We start from the raw sequence: 5,583 nt of genomic DNA on the forward strand, positions 1-5,583 counted from the left end.
ACCAGGTAAATATCACTCGGAATTTGTTGTTATTTTTGGGAATTAAATCCAGGGGCACTAAGCTACATTCCCAGAACTCCAGATTTTTTTTTTTTTTTTTTTGGAGACAGGGTCTTGATAAGTTGCTGAGGGCCTCACTAAGTTGCCCAGGCTAACTTTGAAGTTATAGTCCTCCTGGCTCAACCTCCTCAGTAGCAGACACTACAAATGTATCTGACAAAACGGTTTGGAATTTAGTTCTTATAGTATAACTAACTGAGATTTGTATCTTTAACTAACTATGTATGCATATATACATATATATATATGTATATATATGTGTGTGTATGTGTATATATATATATATATATATATATATATGTACATTTTGTATTTGTTTGTGCATAATCAACATTAATATATTTTCTTCCAGGGGCCATCTACTCTCTAGAATTAGGGCTTAAGATTTGTGATATAGGTGTTTTCAGTAAGTCTGCATATCCATGCCCAGATAAAATCATGCTCAGTATAGAGTGGATATACAGCAAATGTTGTTGATTGACTGAAAAACATCCTATTATGTGACCATCATTATTAACATTTGCAGGTTTCTTTTCCTAATTTCAAAATGCCTTTTTCATTTTAGATCACCCCAGGTAGCCATCTCACAACATCAATCTATTGATTTTCCCTGCATGGCAGGAAGAAGAAAGAACAGTATCAGGTATGTTTTTTTTTTTTTTTTTCACTACCAAAAATTATCCATTCAAAATTAAATATCAAAGTTTCAGATGAAAACTTTAAGAATATTCTTACAGTGGAACTTGAGCAAATTGATTTTAGAAATTACTAGAAGTAAGAGACTTTTTTCCCCCTAACATAAGATCTCTTTTGTGGAAAAGAAACTATTTATACAAGTACTTGCTAAGATTCCACATTGTAATTTACTCCACCTAATAATTACCCTATCAACACATATTCTGTCGAAATGTCTTTAGTCACAGTCCTTCTAATGTAATCTGGGGATTCATTGTTCTTCTGCGTGACATGCTGGGAGCTTGCAGCATCTTCTTATTCTAATCAGTATTTGAGTGCATTGTCTATTGAAATAAAAGTAACAGTGATTAGTAGGACAGATGTTTCCCTGGAATGTGAAAATGTAGGAGTTAAAACCAGAAATTAAACCAAATACTCTATTCTTTGCATGCACTTTTTAGATAGTAAGATTAAATTATTTTCAAGTGAAAAATCAGGTATTGGTTAAAATTATGAAAATGTATGACCTGCAAAATAGATGACATCTGGAAACAGCTCAACTGCAGAGGATGTACAGTAAGTATGTTGGTAAAATTAAATTTTATTTCATATTATTATTATATTATGAATATTACTACCATATTATTTCATTATTTGGTAAAATGAAATATGAGTTGACTTTATGCCTGTGGTTTTGACAGAGACTGGGAGAAATACAGACTAGGAAACAATAATCAGAATTTCAAGCCAGGTGTATTAGTATATAATGGAAGGATTACAAAAGTCTATGAGTAGATTATCATTATTCATCTGTACATTATTATTCTCATTTAATATTCAATGTTTCTCTGCTCCTGGCTAAAAATGCTGTAAAAATCAGATGTTTTGATGTTTAGTTGCCAAATATATATAGATTTTATAATAGCTAAGTGACTTTTCTCATATGGGTCATTTTTAGATATTGTATCTATGTTTATTCCTTAATGTTTATTTCTTAAGTTTTTGTGTATGTACCAATGAACTGACATTAATACAAGATAGAGTTAAGAAACAGTATGGCCAGGGTGATTTCTACTCCATCTAATCCAAAACCCCCTTTTTTCTTCCTTCCTTCCTTCCTTCCTTCCTTCCTTCCTTCCTTCCTTCCTTCCTTTTTTTTGTAAAAATAATGTATTTATTCATTTTATTTAAGCACATTTTGCATTGATCCCTTCTCTTCAACCTTCATAAACACTTGCTGGCAATAGGCAGTGAATAAAACTGCAGAAAAAAACATGAGCAGCCCAGATAGGGTGTGGGTACCTACCTAATAAATGTCCTAAGCAAGAACAAAGAGTCAACCTTGGAACCCTCTGTAGGCTGCAAGGTTTTTCACATTAAGAGTGATCATGGGAATTTCTTAAAACAGTGGTCTCAATTGTCAGGTTGAATTTATAAAGTGACCCCTTATTTTTTTTTCCAAATTGCTTAAACAATTAATAAGTGGATGAATATTTTCATGTTGGAATGATTCCCTGGACTAATCACCTGCTCACAGTTTGTAGAAAATCACTATTCAGGTCCTCTAAGATCATGAGGCCATGATGGTAATCTGCCTCATTATTCACATATGATTAGGAGACTCTGAATGAAGCATCTTTGGCATAAATGCTCATGATTAAGAGGTTATTGAGAGACACAGCAATGGTGAGTGTGAGTACCTATTGCCACTGAAGACTTGAAGAAAACTTGCTGCTCAGAAGGACATTTTGAAGGTTTTGTTGATTGGAAGAAGTTTTTCTAAAATCCCATCCATTGATCTCAAAGACTTAAAGAAAATTCAATTAGGACCTTGGAGACACAGAAGGTGACCCCATCCCTGATTTTTGCTGTCTGTTACAAAAATCGGCTTTTTCCAGTTTGGCTACAACACTGGTGCCATCAATGCTCTGGAGACTATCATAAAAAACTTTCTCAACTGCACTTCGGAAGAAAAGTTAGAAGACCTTCCCAGTACAATGTTGCTCACAACCCTCTGTCCTTGTCTGTGGCCATCTTCTCTGTTAGTAGTAGGATGGCCTCCTTTTTGGTGGACTCTTTGTCTACTGTTTTGACAGGTGCAATTTTCAGTGCTTATGGTCATCCTGTTGACCATTGCTAGTGGCTGCCTCATGGGGTTCTGCAAGATTGTTATGTCAGTTGAGATGTTAATCCCTGTGTCGCTTGGTTATTGGCATTTTCTGCAGACTCTCCACAGGTTTACTGCCCATGTACATTGGAACAGTATTTTCCCCTGATCTGCAGGGTGCCTTTGGCACTCTCAACCAGCTGGGGATCATCATTGGGATTCTAGTGGCTCAAATCCTTGGTCTGGAAGTCATCCTGGGATCTGAAGAACTCTGGTCTGTGCTGTTGGGCTTAAAACTCATTCCAGCTGTCCTAAAAAGTGTAGCCCTTCCATTGTTCCCTGAGAGTCTCAGGTTCTTAATCATTAACAGAAAAGTAGAGGAGAATGCTAAGAAGACCCTGCAGTGGTTCTGAGGCACACAGGATGTGATCCAGGGAATCCTGGAGATGAAAGAAGAGAGTGTCAGAATATCATAAGAAAAGCAAGTCTTTGGGCTGCAGCTCCTTAGGTCATCTGGCTACCAACAGCCCATCCTCATTTTGATCATGCTTCAGCTCTCCCAACAGAGGTATGGGATCAATCCTATGTTCTGCTACTCAACAGGAATCTTCAAGGAAGCAGATGTTGAGGAGTAAATATATGCCCCCATCGGAGCAGGTGTGGTTAATACTATTTCTACTATAATTTGTCTGTTTCTTCTGGAAAGGGCAGGAAGAAGGACTCTACATAGGATAGGCCTTGGAGGTATGGCTGTGTGTTCCATTATCATGACTGTTTCTTTGTTATTGAAAGATGACAGTGATGCATTGAGCTTTATCTGTATCACAGCTGTCTTGATCTATGTGGCCTTCTTTGAGACTGGACAAGGCCCCATTCCATGCTTTATTGTGTCTGAACTCTTTAGACAGGGCCCATGCCCCGCTGCCATGGCAGAGGCTAGTTGTTCTAATTCGACCTCCAACTTTTTGGCTGGACTTCCCTTTCCCTCAGTGGCAGCCTATTTGGGAGCCTATGTTTTTCATGCCTTCACCACTTTCCTCATTAAATTCCTGATCTTCACCTTCCTCAACGTCTCTGAGACCTGAGGCAGGACTTTTTAGATATCACCCGGGACTTTGAAGAGCAAGCTCACAAGTCCAGTATACCTGGTGGAGATGAGCAGCATCCAACCTGTTAAGGATTCCATCACCAATGTCTTGTCAGCCTTCCTTCCACCTCCCTCCCAACATGGAAAGAAACCTCACCCTGAATATGTAGAGAGACTTCATCAGGATGAACCCAGGACTGCTTCTGAAGGCTGCTACTTGATTCTCATCCTGCACAGGCCTGAACACCCAGATAAACCCAGTGCTGGGTTAGTCAGATCTTCACTTCTTTTTAAATATTTTCTTTTTCAGACATTCTTTCCTGTTAAGGAGAGATCAAGTGAGCCTACCTTCATCTCAGGAGGGATTGACTGCTTGGCATATGACAACTTTGTCAGCTCTTTTTCCCATAGGTTCTAAGAATTGCCTCACTGGGGCACATAGGGGAGTAAAGAGTGAGCTTGTGTTCCTCCAACCTTGACTTGACAGGAAGCATATACACACACCGTGTAGAGAATTGTGGGAAATTAAACAAGAGCACCTTCCTCGCTTTCGCACAGCTCTGCACAGCAAAGTAACTTGAGTTTTCTTATTTCATGTTCTGGTTTTATTGCATAAATATTTAGTTTTTAAGTAAAAAGTAGTTTTACCAAACAACGAAAACATAAGGATATAAAGGTTATGGGGGTGTTTAAAGAGGGGTTATAGGGCAAAGATTTGTTAACTGGAGAGATTAAAGTGGAACAAGAAGGAGGGATTGAGGAAGAACTGTTTGTTAGTGGAGGGTATACAAAATGGTGCCTGAGGTTTGCATGCTGCCTAATGAGAGTGTGTTTCAGATGGAAACTTAGTTTAATTTCTCAGAAGAGTCTAGTGACTATATAAAAAAGCTACTGATTTTCTTTGGGACTTTTCATCAAGATTATGGTTTATAGTATTACTTGAAATCTGATGATGTTATAGTTAATGGCAGTTGATCCAGAGAAGGGAAGGTTATTTGCAGAAAGCCCTCTTCTCCTTCCATAGTCCAAACATCTTCTTCCTCTGATAGTTGACTCATGTTTTAAGTAATTCCATCACCTATCTGATGACAGAGTCCTCCACATGAAAAACCTAAAAAAATGGTTTCTGCAACATGTTCAGTATTTCTTCATTTTGTTCTTTAAGATTTTATGTGTTTTGTTTAAACTTGTTTTAAAGAGATTTAGATTAAAATATTTATAGCTAACTTGGAATTCATAACCTTAGCCCTGGGAGAGGATTTTTTTTTTTTAATGATTATCTAGTTTTAGTATGTTATTGCTCTAAGGTCATGGCTTGCCTGTCTGTGCCTGTTATGTGACAAATTACCCTTATTACCATGTTACCCTGATCTTAAATCAGGTATGCTTAGGGAACTTGAATCTTTCTGATAGACACATTTGAAGTAGTCTGAGTACATGTACAGTATAGCCCACACTTCAGAAAATATGAATGTATTTGCACTGTCATATTGTTCTGGTTGAAACTAGTTTATTGTTCTTTTGTTTATATGGCCTTGTTTTGGATAGATTATATTAAAACTCATCCCTATGTATCTATGTTTTTTTTAAAAAATAAGTTATTAGACTTCATAGTGGGGGAGATGGCATTACAGTGAAATTCATGGCACCTCTC

General features: G+C 37.3%; 1 pseudogene; it reads left to right on the top strand.

The window, feature by feature from the left end:
* Positions 1-1,914: 1,914 nt before the first annotated feature.
* LOC124108348 (solute carrier family 2, facilitated glucose transporter member 3-like) lies at positions 1,915-4,720 on the top strand (annotated as a pseudogene).
* The last annotated feature ends 863 nt before the right edge of the window (positions 4,721-5,583 follow it).

This window comes from Marmota monax, unplaced genomic scaffold (assembly GCF_021218885.2).
Source record: "Marmota monax isolate L192 unplaced genomic scaffold, Marmota_monax_Labrador192_F-V1.1 WCK01_AAM20220418_F8-fsc00303, whole genome shotgun sequence".
Lineage (NCBI taxonomy): Eukaryota > Metazoa > Chordata > Mammalia > Rodentia > Sciuridae > Marmota > Marmota monax.